This window comes from Ranitomeya variabilis, chromosome 5 (genome assembly GCF_051348905.1).
Source record: "Ranitomeya variabilis isolate aRanVar5 chromosome 5, aRanVar5.hap1, whole genome shotgun sequence".
Classification (NCBI taxonomy): domain Eukaryota; kingdom Metazoa; phylum Chordata; class Amphibia; order Anura; family Dendrobatidae; genus Ranitomeya; species Ranitomeya variabilis.
The window spans coordinates 405,073,415-405,089,083 of record NC_135236.1 but is presented as its reverse complement, the minus strand read 5'-3'; the positions used below and the strand labels follow the sequence as shown (position 1 = coordinate 405,089,083).

Sequence of the window (15,669 nt, the reverse complement as noted above, 5' to 3'; positions counted from 1 at the left end):
AGGGAGTCCCCTGGTCGGTGAGTATCTGTTTTGGAATTCCCACCCGACTAAACACGTGTACCAACTCTTTGGCGATCGTTTTGGTAGCCGTGTTACGCAAAGGGATGGCTTCGGGATAACGAGTGGCATAGTCCATGATGACGAGGATATGTTGATGCCCACGTGCGGACCGGGGAAGGGGCCCAACCAAATCCATCCCAATTCTCTCAAACGGGACCCCAATAATAGGGAGGGGTACCAAAGGGCTACGGAACCGAGGTTTAGGTGCCGAGATTTGGCACTCTGGACAGGACTCACAATAGTCACGCACATCATTGTGTATTCCGGGCCACACAAAACAATGCAATATCCTTTCTATGGTTTTTTGTACCCCCAGGTGTCCCCCCATTAAATGTCCGTGGGCCAGGTCCAGTACCTTCCGCCGATAAGGTTTGGGTACCACTAACTGTTGCACAGTGTCTTCTCCTTTTTTCTCTGCCTGGTAGAGTAAATAATTCTCAAGAACCATGTACGGGTACGCTAGCCTAGTGTCAGGTTCTACGGGCACCCCATCTATCATTTTGACATTTTTCCTAGCCTGAGTCAGGGTAGGATCTTTCATTTGTTCGCTGTGGAAGTCATCCAACTGGACTCCCAAATCTGGCAGGCCGGGTGCTGGATGGCTATCTGCCTCCGCCTCTCGCTGAGTTTCCTCAGTTTCCTCAGTTTCCCCCGCCATAACTGAGAAGGGGAACTGAAGGTTAGATTCAATAACCTCCCCAGCAACATCTTCCTGTGGGGTCTCATCTAGGAACTCAGGACCTCGAGATGGCATGGGGGAAGGTTCACAGCTACCGTGAAGGAGCAACTGACTCTCCCATAACTGCCAGAAATTGGGAAAATCCCGGCCCAGAATTACATCATGTAACAATGCGGGAACGAGTCCCACTTTGTGTTGCACAGACCCATAGGGAGTGGAAATCAGTATGACCGCTGTTAGGTACGAGCAGGTGTCACCATGCACACACGTTACAGAGAATTTGTCAGACGAACCAGACGGAAGTGCCACCAGACTAGCTTTCACCAGAGTCACCACACTTCCAGAGTCTAGTAACGCCACAACACTTTTCCCATCAACAGATAGTTCACACAGGTGTTTTGCTATATCATTTTGGCCCGCATTCACATTCACCAGCTGTGTAACCAAAGACATGCGTTTCTTAGAGTCTATAACATCGCACTGCATGGGTTCAGTGGTAACAGGACAGTTCGCAGAAACATGGCCCTTCTCACGGCAACGAAAACACCTAACAGGCCCCCTACTGAGACCACCGTCCCATACTCTCGGTCTCGGAGCGCGAGCAGTCCCGGGTTCCTCCCCCACAGTTTTTGGCGATTTTCCTTCACCCGTAATCGCTGGAACAGTCTTACCGGTTCCACGAGGAGGAGGCACAGACCGGGTGCTGGCGGTGTCGTCGGGAAGTCCTTCTGCCACGGAATAACGCTCGACCAACTCCACAAGTTGATCCGCTGTCGTGGGATTTCCTTGGCTTACCCACTTTTTCAGCGCTGGTGGTAGTACCCTCAGGTACTTGTCCAAGACAATCCGCTGGATTATTTCGGGCGTTGTCAGTTCCTCGGGTTGCAGCCATTTCTTTGTCAAGTAGATCAGGTCGAACATCTGAGACCGCGCCGGTTTATCTTGCTGGTATGTCCACTGGTGTACCCTCTGTGCACGGACAGCTGTCGTCACACCGAGCCGGGCCAGGATCTCAGCTCTCAGCTTCTCAAAGTCCTGCGTGACTTCCGGGTCCAAGTTATGGTAAGCTTTTTGGGCCTCGCCGGAGAGAAACGGAGCAATTAAATCGGCCCACCGTTCCTTCGGCCACTTCTCTCTCAACGCTGTCCGCTCAAACGTTGTCAGGTACGCCTCGACGTCATCTTCTGCGGTCAGCTTTTGCCAGTATCGACTCACATGGATCCTCCTGGACTCTGCTTCCGGGTTAGCCTCAGGCATGCTCACCAAGCGCTGCGCCACCTGTTGGAGAAGCTGGCGGTCTGCAGCCGTCATGTCCAGTAACTCCTTCAGCTGTGCGGCCATCAAACGATTAGCTTCCTGCTGTATGGCAGCGGACTGTACCAGGGCTTTCACCACGTCTTCCATACTGTCGCCTGTGCCACGGAGTGCCCACGTTCTCCACCACAATGTAACAAAACACTCCGGGATCGCCTTTGCTGGGGTCAAAGGTCACGTGGTTTGTGCATTAAACTCTGAGGCGACAGCAGGTTTCCAGGTAAACTGACCTCAGGTCAGGTTTATTAAAGTGAAAGCAAATACAGAAAACAAATCATAAAAATAAATCCTTGCCTGTCCGGCACTTACTAAACAAACACGTTCCTATCTAACAACTGGGGGGGCTACTCCCACCCAGCAAACATAACACAGGTCACGAGCACAGCTCTTACTCACATTGTCTCACACAGACAGGCATTCTGTGTGCCCCAGGCTGACACCTGAAACCTCCAGCTGGTCAGCCTTTATTCCTGCAGTTATTAACCCCTCGGTATCCTGAAGATACTGAGCGGCCTAATTCACATAGGACAAATACCTGGGCGAGATATACCTGCCCCCGACTACCAGGCCGACATGACTCTTACAGTTCATATATTGCCATGTTCCTCTGACTCCCTTGTGACCTTCCATGTCCATTAGCACAGCTCAGATTTATATTTCCCCTATTACATTCAAATTCTAAAGTACCAATTAACTTCTCCTCCTAAATAGAATATATTGTAATTGCTCACAAGCACCATTTGATCAAAGGAAATTGGAAATGTGATTTTTCTTTTTTTTTCCACTTGCCTACATATCTGTAGAAGTAATTCTGGGTGACAGTAAGTGTAGAAATGAAAAATATGCTGTTTTGAAGCTAATGCTCTGCATCGGTGATTTCCCAAATCCTAGATTGCATTCCTCTGGTTCATATTAATCAGTGTACTCAGGCCGCACGACATCTACTAAAGTGTTGTTTTTAATCGGGGTACCAGTAAGTGAACATGTGATGTGATATACTGTATAGTACGTTGATTGTCTGCCAGTGCCAGCAAAGGTTCTCAAAAAATGTTAGCAAAGGCAGGAGAATTAAGACAACATGAAAAATTACCTGTTTGAAGCCTGAGCAAGGTCGGTTCATCAAGCGTGATGCATCCAACAGTGATGAGTTGCTATGTACTCTTGTAGGAATGGGTAAATAATATATGTGATGCTTTGCAGTTCACTGCCATTGATTATCGATCAGTCAGGCGTTGTCAGTTCATGTTCATCTAGAATAGGGACCTCACTACAATTTAGAATTTGGAACCACTCAGTGACAACTCCTAACTCACTCTGTATGTGTATTGCCATAACCTATGTTCAGGGCTAAGAAAAAATCATGAAATAAAAACACTAATCTGAGGTTATTTATTTTCTTTTACAGTTCAACCATATGAGGTTGTCCCAGAACCTTATGGGCGGAGGATAATATTGCTGCACAACAAGACATGGAGGTTTCTAAGGCTGGGGGTCATACATATCCACAGATAAGTTATCTGACCTGCATTTGTTGAGATTTAATTTCATAAGTGATACAGGAGGTTTCTGCTACATTATTAGAAATTAATTACTAATGGTCTGCCATTTGTTAGTGGCCAGATTGTTTTTGTAAAAAATTTAGGAAGCAGCGTCTCAGCAGACAGACCTCAGATGCATGCTGTCAGGGCCGGACTGAGACAAAAAAGCCACCCTGCCACACAAATCCCATCAGCCCACATACTATAACACGTCCCACCCCCGATTAGTGGATTTTTAGTTACTTACTCCAGTGGTTTGTTTTTTTTCAGCGCTGGAGTGGTGCTTCAACTGTAAACCCCCTAGCCCCAGTGATATTCTCATCCCCCGGCATCTTCTCTGCTTTTCAGCACTGCTCCTGTCCCATGGCGCCATTTTGTAAGCGCAGCGTCTGACAGCCGGAAGTCAAAAGTTACATCACAAGCTGTCAATACAAAATTATGAGAGCCAGAACGAGGCCAGGACAAGGCTCTCAGACTCTTACTGAAAAGTGACCTCCGCGCCGCTCCATGAAACACTAGAGCTGCGAGCAGGTCACTTTTCACAGGAGACGAACCGGAGCAACATTGGAAACCAATGAAGGCAGGGGAATGCGAGTATGAGACAGGGGCAGCGGACTTACATTTAAAGTACTACTCCAGCCGTGCAATAAAAAAAATGCTGGTGGTGCTTTAAACTAGTTATTTGAGGAGCTACATGTGAATGGCGCCACAGTGCGCTGAATCGACCACAGCTCTAGTTACGTGCTGCTCACCTCAATAACAGCCAAGCCTGCTGCACCCACCAGTGCTCTTCTCAACGGCAGCTGTGTCTGCTGCACCCGTCAGTGTTCACCTCAATGGCAGCTGTGCCAGTTGTACCCGTCAGTGCTCACCTCAATGGCAGCCGAGCCTGCTGCACCCGCTAGTGTTCACCTCACTGGCAGCCGAGCCTGCTGCCCCTGCCAGCCTTAACAACAGCCGGTCCAATTGCACCCACCAGAGATCACCTAAATGGCAGCCAGTCCAATTGCACCTGCCAGTGCTCAACTCAACGGCAATCAAGCCTGCTGCACTCGCCAGTACTCCTCTCTCCATCAGCCTGTCCTGTCTGCACATGCGGTTCCTGTCATCTTCTCTGCTTGCCTATATCTGTTGGACATTCCCTCAGGCCACCCAAGCTACTCTTTCCCAGGATTCAGCTGCCATCTACCCAAGGTCAGTCCTGGGGTAGCTCCTGGACCACCTCCACTGTCTCTCCTCTGATCTCGGTGTCATTAGCTGCTGCGTATCTGTGGTCAGATTAGGTGAGGCTCCTCCAGGTCTTCCTTGGGCTTCGGGCTTTGGCAGAGTGGTTCCACCACCCAGCCCGTTAAAGTACATTACACAACTCTGGAATGGTGGCCTGAAAAAAGGTAAAGAAGCCTCGACTTTAATGTCGTCATAAGAAGCGTCAGCGTGAGTTTGCAAAAAAGTACAAAAAGTGGAGAGTAGAAGATTAGAAACAAGTGATTTAGAATGATGAGACGAAAGTTAATAGACTAGGCTTTGATGGGTGCCAATAGGTCCGGGAGAAAAAAGGGCAAAAGAGGCTATCGGATCAAGAAATTGAAGGAATTGTCAAGTTTGTAGGAGAATTCCCAATGATATTGGATTGTTTAACAGTCAAAGCCGTTGGATACTTGACCAGTATCAATTGTGGTCTCAATGCTGAGCTATATGTGAGTATCCTACAAGATGAGCTACTTCGTACACTTGAGAACTATGGGTATGCAAAGAATGATATATTGCTCCATAAGGACAACGACCCGAAGGATACGTCGAGATTGGCGAGGAAATTATTCAATGATAATGAAGTAGAGTTGCTGGCTTAGCCCTCACAGTCCCAAAGCTCAACCCAATCGATCACTTGTGGGTAGAGTTGAAGAAAAAGCTGTATATATACCCAAGTGAGTTGACCAGTACACACCAACTTTGGGAACATGTAGAAGAGAGCAGAGATCAGATTTCAGTCAAGACATGCTTGAATCTGAATGAGAGCATGCACGGGAGGATTGAGGCAGGTGGATTTGCAAAATACAAACAAAATAATGAAAATTAAAACTTAAATTTTTAGGAGCAAAACAGTAACAATGCAGTGACATGACAAGAATCTGCGTAACTAATCATATGCTAAATAGTTGGAAGACAAATTTGTGTATGAGATATCCAAGATGTTTGTCGATAAAATGATGGTAGTCTCAAGTTTGAAACAGTAGTGTATGATAATATAAGGAGCCTGAAAGTGAAAAGTTCAAATTTTTTTATCCTTTTGCTCATCAGTGTATAAATGTGGATGTTACACACACGAACACACTGTATGTGACACACACATATACACATACTGAACGTTGCACACACATATGTATATACACATAGTACATACACATGCGTAGACAGAGCATCTACACACACATGTATACAGTGGGTACGGAAAGTATTCAGACCCCTTTAAATTTTTTCAATGCAGCTATTTGGTAAATTAAGTTCATTTTTTTCTCATTAATGTTCACTCTCCAACCCGTGTTGACTGAAAAAAAAAACAGAAATGTAGAAATTTTTGCAAATGTATTAAAAAAAGAAAAATTGAAATATCACATGGTCATAAGTATTCAAGACCCTTTGCTCAGTATTGAGTAGAAGCACTCTTTTGAGCTAGTACAGCCATGAGCAGGGAAGGACAGGGACCAAAAAGCAGCCCTGGCACAAATAAAAATTCACCAGCCCACATACAAGTGTCGTAGAATCAAATCGTAAAGCACTGACAGGTTGTGGCGACTTTTTTGCTTTATTTGTTACACCAATCAAATGTGTTAAACCACTTTACATATGTAAAGAATAATGAGAACCACTGCGCATCCCAAAAGCAATAAAATGAGCAGAAAAAAACTGGACTTACTGGATAAGGAATTAAATGAATAGGAATAAAAGCCTTGAGTTCCCTTGGAGGTGGAGTGGAACCTGTTTGCGGTATATAACTGAAAAGAATATCATACAATAAATGTGATATAGATACAATAGTGCAGATGCTGTAATAGAGGATATTGAATACACACTTACTTATTATAAAGGGCTTGTATCTGCTATACTGTAAAAGTGTTCTTGTGTTGGTGCTGCTAGTCCTCCTTTCCCCAAGCTTAAAGCATGTTTGCTAAGGAGGAATAGGGTATTACGTATTGCAAAGTATTAACATACACCTTCCACCTATTGTTGGTATAATTTGAGACTACTTACTGCCTGTATGTGGGTTTGGTGGCTGCATCGATGGTGCTGGCTAGCCATATTGTGGTTTAGCCAGTGCAGATATTCCTAGAGTCAGTGCCTTTCGGTATGGTAGCGCTGGCTAGGTCCGATAATTGGTGGTGCAGGGTGACAGCAGAAGTTTTCTGCAAAAGCGTGTTCTAGCAATCTATCATAACAAAAAAGACCTTATCCTGAAGCATATACCGCTGCCGGTAGCAGAGAGATAAGGTTGTGCGTTCACTCACCAGGTTTTACTGGGGTCAGTGCTTGTCAATATGGGAGCGCTGTTTAGATCTGGCAGTGGTGGTGCAGGGTGATAGCAGGGGTTTCCTGCAGAAGCGCGATCTGGCGGGAGCGCAGGAGCGCGGGAGATCACCAGCGCCTCGCGTGCCCCGGCCGGAAGCAACGCTGAGGACGCGGCGGTGATTGGGGGGCGGAGCTGTGGTGACGTCACACAGAGTAAGGACGGGAGCGTGGTGGAGACAAGCTGCCTACGCGTTTCGAGGGTTAGCTTCCCTCTTCGTCAGGGCTATGTCTCCACCATAGGGGTCCGTCCTTAAATAGTCGCCTGATTGCTGGATGAGCTTCCCTGGAACCCCTGATTGGTAAATCGCACCATAATTAAAATTGATTGGCCGCATTAAGCAATCCCTGATTGTCAATTATCCTTGGATTTTGGGCTGGAATACCGAATGGTACATTATTAATATAAATATGAAGAATGCCGTTGGTCACCGTGAGCTGGAATAGTAAAAGGAACCCTGGGCTCGGTAAAACCTAATCATTAGATACTCTTACAGATATCATTAGATTATTACATAGGTAAAAGAGGGGGAGGGGGAGGGGGGAAAAAAGGGGGGACCTTTATTAATTTGTGCTTAGAAGATATATTATGCTTAGAGGAAAATTATGTAAATGTTAAAAATATATATATTTATTACTATTTCATTAAAAGAGGAGGATAAAATCAAACAAGAAGTCTTAATAAAATACGTATAAATCTGAATATAAATATAACAATAAAAATAAAATTAAATAGTATAGAAGATAAAAAGAGCCAAACATCACATCTGGCCATCCCTGATATTAATTTATTTATTGATTACAGCCTAAGGGGATTAACCAGGTTTGATATGAATAAAAAATATTATTTAGTAGTCCCAGCTATAGTCATATAAATAACTAATACAAATGCTAAAAAATGCTATAAAAATATATATACACACACTTATAATGTATAGCTGGGGACGGTAATGATCTCCAACCACACAATCCACCTGTATATCTACGTTACTCTGCGTGATGGGATTGTGAGGAAAGAAGAGGGGGGGAAAAAAAGGGGGGGGGGGTTGGGGGTTGGAGGGGATTTGGTATAGGGAGGGGGGGTTTGGGATTGAAGGAAGTTATTTCAAAAGGCGTATAGTTCGATTTCCTGGTTTAGGCCAGTCGGAGCCAGACTATCTAAGGTGAATATCCACCTGGACTCAACCCGAGACATGGCCTTAATGTAGTCCCCCCCTCGGGAATTGCGTGGGACCACTTGGATGCCCCAAAAGGATGTCCCAAAAAGGGAGTGATTATGTTGTTCAAAATAATGACGAGATAATGGATGTCCGATAAACCCCTTACTAATATTATTAAAATGTTCATTAATCCTGTCTGATAGTCTTCTTTTTGTCCGACCTACATAGATCTTTCCACACGGGCATTTCAATATATAGATGACCCCTGAGGTCTGGCAAGTGATATAGTCATGGATAGCAAATTCACTAACTTCATTGGCGTCCTTAAAACTAGTGCGAATCACTTTCTTACTAGGGACTCGTCTACAGCATGCACATTTGCCACATGGCATAAAGCCTTGTGGTTTCGCTATTGAATTGGTAAGATATGTCTGTTTTTTAGGGTTTTGCATGGGAAGTATAGATTTCGTGGTTGGTGCCAGTAAGAGTCCCAAGTTTTGTGCCTTTGTGTAAACGAACTTGGGTTTTGTGGGTAACAGATTGCCAATGCATTTATCCCCTTTCAAAATGGGCCAGTGTTTGTTAATAATATTTTTGAAACGCCTATGGCCTGAATGGAATTGCGTTATTATTGGGACTTGCCCTATTTGCTCTTGTATAGTAGGGGGATTGCGAGTGGCTATAGTTTTGTGAATTAAGGAGTCCCTCGGCATGGTTTCTACTTCCATTTTTGTTCTATTCAGAGTGGGTGCATCATACCCCTTCTCCTCAAACTGTGCTAACAAGTAGTCACTCTCCCTTCGATAATCCTCGACATTTGTGCAGTTCCTTCTAACTCTTAAGAACTGGCTTTTTGGAATGTTGGACAGCCATACTGGCAGGTGACAACTGCTAACATGAATATAGCTGTTTGAGTCCACTTGTTTGTGGAAACCCTTAGTAATTACTTTATTTTGGTCTATACAAATAGTTAGGTCCAAAAAATTTATGCTGGTGCGGCTAATGGTGGGTGTGAATTCCAGACCATAGTTATTGGAGTTGAGGCAGGAAATAAAGACTTGTAGGTCTGTTGGTGACCCATTCCAAATAAAGATAATGTCATCTATAAAACGGTGCCACATTTGGAGACCCTTCCGGAGATGACCGTCCTCATAGATGAACTCGAGCTCCCACTTCCCTACATAAAGATTTGCGAAACTAGGCGCGAACCGCGTACCCATAGCGGTCCTGTGGGTTTGCAGATAATACTGTTTTTCGTATAGGAAGTAGTTGTGTTTTAGAAAATAAGAAAAGAAGAAAAAAAGAAAATAAGTAAACCAGTAACCACCAGTACCCAAAAAATCTTCAACCTCAGCTCTTACATATTAACTCAGAATGAACAAACGCTCCTACAAAAAGGCCTAAAGTTCGCACCGACAGCCAAAGTCAAACCTTTCAACCTATACATAAGTATAAAAAAAATTCTTACGAAATCTAGCTCTCAAAAAATATTTTTTTTAAAAAAGTATTAATAACCCAAATGTCGAGGATTATCGAAGGGAGAGTGACTACTTGTTAGCACAGTTTGAGGAGAAGGGGTATGATGCACCCACTCTGAATAGAACAAAAATGGAAGTAGAAACCATGCCGAGGGACTCCTTAATTCACAAAACTATAGCCACTCGCAATCCCCCTACTATACAAGAGCAAATAGGGCAAGTCCCAATAATAACGCAATTCCATTCAGGCCATAGGCGTTTCAAAAATATTATTAACAAACACTGGCCTATTTTGAAAGGGGATAAATGCATTGGCAATCTGTTACCCACAAAACCCAAGTTCGTTTACACAAAGGCACAAAACTTGGGACTCTTACTGGCACCAACCACGAAATCTATACTTCCCATGCAAAACCCTAAAAAACAGACATATCTTACCAATTCAATAGCGAAACCACAAGGCTTTATGCCATGTGGCAAATGTGCATGCTGTAGACGAGTCCCTAGTAAGAAAGTGATTCGCACTAGTTTTAAGGACGCCAATGAAGTTAGTGAATTTGCTATCCATGACTATATCACTTGCCAGACCTCAGGGGTCATCTATATATTGAAATGCCCGTGTGGAAAGATCTATGTAGGTCGGACAAAAAGAAGACTATCAGACAGGATTAATGAACATTTTAATAATATTAGTAAGGGGTTTATCGGACATCCATTATCTCGTCATTATTTTGAACAACATAATCACTCCCTTTTTGGGACATCCTTTTGGGGCATCCAAGTGGTCCCACGCAATTCCCGAGGGGGGGACTACATTAAGGCCATGTCTCGGGTTGAGTCCAGGTGGATATTCACCTTAGATAGTCTGGCTCCGACTGGCCTAAACCAGGAAATCGAACTATACGCCTTTTGAAATAACTTCCTTCAATCCCAAACCCCCCCTCCCTATACCAAATCCCCTCCAACCCCCAACCCCCCCCCCCTTTTTTTCCCCCCCTCTTCTTTCCTCACAATCCCATCACGCAGAGTAACGTAGATATACAGGTGGATTGTGTGGTTGGAGATCATTACCGTCCCCAGCTATACATTATAAGTGTGTGTATATATATTTTTATAGCATTTTTTAGCATTTGTATTAGTTATTTATATGACTATAGCTGGGACTACTAAATAATATTTTTTATTCATATCAAACCTGGTTAATCCCCTTAGGCTGTAATCAATAAATAAATTAATATCAGGGATGGCCAGATGTGATGTTTGGCTCTTTTTATCTTCTATACTATTTAATTTTATTTTTATTGTTATATTTATATTCAGATTTATACGTATTTTAATAAGACTTCTTGTTTGATTTTATCCTCCTCTTTTAATGAAATAGTAATAAAAATATATATTTTTAACATTTACATAATTTTCCTCTAAGCATAATATATCTTCTAAGCACAAATTAATAAAGGTCCCCCCTTTTTTCCCCCCTCCCCCTCCCCCTCTTTTACCTATGTAATAATCTAATGATATCTGTAAGAGTATCTAATGATTAGGTTTTACCGAGCCCAGGGTTCCTTTTACTATTCCAGCTCACGGTGACCAACGGCATTCTTCATATTTATATTAATAATGTACCATTCGGTATTCCAGCCCAAAATCCAAGGATAATTGACAATCAGGGATTGCTTAATGCGGCCAATCAATTTTAATTATGGTGCGATTTACCAATCAGGGGTTCCAGGGAAGCTCATCCAGCAATCAGGCGACTATTTAAGGACGGACCCCTATGGTGGAGACATAGCCCTGACGAAGAGGGAAGCTAACCCTCGAAACGCGTAGGCAGCTTGTCTCCACCACGCTCCCGTCCTTACTCTGTGTGACGTCACCACAGCTCCGCCCCCCAATCACCGCCGCGTCCTCAGCGTTGCTTCCGGCCGGGGCACGCGAGGCGCTGGTGATCTCCCGCGCTCCTGCGCTCCCGCCAGATCGCGCTTCTGCAGGAAACCCCTGCTATCACCCTGCACCACCACTGCCAGATCTAAACAGCGCTCCCATATTTACAAGCACTGACCCCAGTAAAACCTGGTGAGTGAACGCACAACCTTATCTCTCTGCTACCGGCAGCGGTATATGCTTCAGGATAAGGTCTTTTTTGTTATGATAGATTGCTAGAACACGCTTTTGCAGAAAACTTCTGCTGTCACCCTGCACCACCAATTATCGGACCTAGCCAGCGCTACCATACCGAAAGGCACTGACTCTAGGAATATCTGCACTGGCTAAACCACAATACGGCTAGCCAGCACCATCGATGCAGCCACCAAACCCACATACAGGCAGTAAGTAGTCTCAAATTATACCAACAATAGGTGGAAGGTGTATGTTAATACTTTGCAATACGTAATACCCTATTCCTCCTTAGCAAACATGCTTTAAGCTTGGGGAAAGGAGGACTAGCAGCACCAACACAAGAACACTTTTACAGTATAGCAGATACAAGCCCTTTATAATAAGTAAGTGTGTATTCAATATCCTCTATTACAGCATCTGCACTATTGTATCTATATCACATTTATTGTATGATATTCTTTTCAGTTATATACCGCAAACAGGTTCCACTCCACCTCCAAGGGAACTCAAGGCTTTTATTCCTATTCATTTAATTCCTTATCCAGTAAGTCCAGTTTTTTTCTGCTCATTTTATTGCTTTTGGGATGCGCAGTGGTTCTCATTATTCTTTACTACTTGGTTGTTCTCTTTAACAGGATCGGCACAGAGCCTGTTGCAACCACTTGCAGCTCCCGCAGCAATCTACTCTACCCTTTCAGGTGATTAGGCGCCAGTATACATATTCTATATTTATTCACTTTACATATGTAACCTGCAGTGGCCATAGGGGGAATAGACATCAGTTCAACACAGATGGCCTGCAGACTATTATCACACTGCAGAATATGCTAAAAAATACAGCACTGATCACACACATGTAACACACACTACAGATATCTCACACACAGGTAACACACACTACTGATACCTCACACACAAGTAAAGGTACCGTCACACTAAGCGACGCTGCAGCGATACAGACAACAATGCCGATCGCTGCAGCGTCGCTGTTTGGTCGCTGGAGAGCTGTCACACAGACCGCTCTCCAGCGACCAATGATGCCGAGGTCCCCGGGTAACCAGGGTAAACATCGGGTTGCTAAGCGCAGGGCCGCGCTTAGTAACCCGATGTTTACCCTGGTTACCAGTGTAAAATGTAAAAAAACAAACACTACATACTCACCTTCACGTCCCCCGGCGTCCGCTTCCTGCACTGACTGAGCGCCGGCCCTAACAGCAGAGCGGTGACGTCACCGTTGTGCTGTACTTTCACTTACGGCCGGAGCTCACAGTCAGTGCAGGAAGCGGACGGCGAGGGACGTGTGACAGACATCAGAGGGTGAGTATGTACTGTTTGTTTTTTTACATTTTACACTGGTAACCAGGGTAAACATCGGGTTACTAAGCGCGGCCCTGCGCTTAGTAACCCGATATTTACCCTGGTTACCATTGTAAAACATCGCTGGTATCGTTGCTTTTGCTGTCAAACACAACGATACACGCCGATCTGACGACCAAATAAAGTTCTGAACTTTAATCAACGACCAGCGATATCACAGCAGGATCCTGATTGCTGCTGCGTGTCAAACACGACAATATCGATATCCAGGACGCTGCAACGTCATGGATCGCTAGCGATATCGTTTAGTGTGACGGTACCTTTACACGCACTACAGATACCTCACACACAAGTAACACACACTACAGATACCTCACACACATGTAACACACACACACTACAGATACCTCACACACATGTAACATACACACACTACAGATACCGCACACAAATGTAACATACACACACTAGATACCTCACACACATGTAACACACACACACTACAGATACCGCACACACATGTAACATACACACTACAGATACCTCACACACATGTAACATACACACACTACAGATACCACACATATGTAACACACACAAACTACAGATACCGCACACACATGTAACATACACACACTACAGATACCTCACACACATGTAACACACACTACAGATACCTCACACACATGTAACATACACACACTACAGATACCGCACACACATGTAACATACACACACTACAGATACCGCACACAAATGTAACATACACACACTACAGATACCTCACACACATGTAAAATACACGCTACAGATACCGCACACACATGTAACACACACTACAGATACCGCACACACATGTAACACACACTACAGATAAAGCACACACATGTAACACACACTACAGATACCGCACACATGTAACATACACACACTAGATACCTCACACACATATAACATACACACACATGTAACATACACACACTGCACATACCACACACACACTGCTCTGTGCTGCAGCAGAGGCTGATATACATGTGCAGCTCCTTCTGCTCACAGCAAGCACTTTCCCAGCACCTCCCCCACTCTCTCCTTCTCTGTCGGGGCTGTGGACCAGAGCAGGAGAAGATGTGACCATGGGGAATTGAGCTGCTTCTTTATCTGTCCCTCGGAGCACACACAGGTAGATATGGCTGACCTTGCAGCTTGATTGCAGGCTCTCTCTCCCTCAGAGGTGCCAAGTGCAGGGGGACAGGAGCACTGGCCAATCAGCTCTTCTATCAATCTGATGCTCATTGGCCAGTGTTCTTCTCCAGCATGGCATGCCCCTTGTTTGAATGGCTGAACCCGGCACAGCAAAAAAAAAAAAAAAATATCAGTGTATAGAAAAATGTTTGCACCCCCACCCAACCAGTGGCACCGTGAGCAGGCGGCTACCCGTACTCCGTCCCCCGTCTACACAGAAACTTACTGCTGCAGTCTCCCTATGTTCTGTCACTGCCATCAGGGACATCTTCAGTGCATTGTAAATACTTTCATGCCCTGTCGCCGCACTAGACAGGAAGAAGTGGGCGGTCTGATGTCCTGATCACAAGCTGCAGTGGGAGGCATGGCCGGAGCAGCACAGCGCGGCCCCCATCCTGTTCTATGTTACCTCACTGCAGCGCTAGTGATCAGGACATCAGACCGCCCACTTCCTCCTTCCTAGTACGGCGCGATCAAGTGCACAAGGCAAGCAAATGCAGCCTGGCGTGCTGGCTGCTGAAGTGAACTATGGAACGCCCACTGACAACGCGGAGGGGGCGATATGTCTAGCGGCCCATTACAAGGACCGGCCCTTCTGGCATTTGCCAGAAATGCCCGATGGCCAGTCCGGCCCTTGCCATGAGTCTTCTTGGGAATGATGCAGCAAGTTTTTAACACCTGGATTTGGGGATCCTCTGCCATTCTTCCTTGCAGATCCTTTCCAGTTCTGTCAGGTTGGATAGTGAACGTTGGTGGACATCCATTTTCAGGTCTCTCCAGAGATGCTCAATTGGGTTTAGGTCAGGGCTCTGGCTGGGCCAGTCAAGAATGGTCACAGAGTTGTTCTGAAGCCACTACTTTGTTATTTTAGCTGTGTGCTTAGGGTCATTGTCTTGTTGGAAGGTGAACCTTTGGCCAAATCTGAGGTCCAGAACACTCTGGAAGAGGTTTTCATCCAGGATATCTCTGTATTTGGCCGCATTCATGTTTCCTTCAATGACAACCAGTCGTCCTGTCCCGGCAGCTGAAAAACACCCCCATAGCATGATGCTGCCATGACCATGTTTCACTGTTGGGATTGTATTGGGCAGGTGATGAGCAGTGCCTGGTTTTCTCCACACATACCGCTTAGAATTATCACCAAAAAGGTCTATCTTCGTCTCATCAGACCAGAGAATCTTATTTCTCATAGTCTGGGA

At 45.0% G+C, this 15,669-nt stretch overlaps 1 long non-coding RNA gene across 1 annotated transcript; it reads left to right on the top strand.

The window, feature by feature from the left end:
* The first annotated feature begins 12,272 nt into the window (after window positions 1–12,272).
* Window positions 12,273–12,609, top strand: LOC143773694 (uncharacterized). The gene is made up of 3 exons (XR_013215310.1): window positions 12,273–12,294; window positions 12,377–12,455; window positions 12,547–12,609. It is a non-coding gene; the product is annotated as an uncharacterized LOC143773694 (long non-coding RNA).
* The last annotated feature ends 3,060 nt before the right edge of the window (window positions 12,610–15,669 follow it).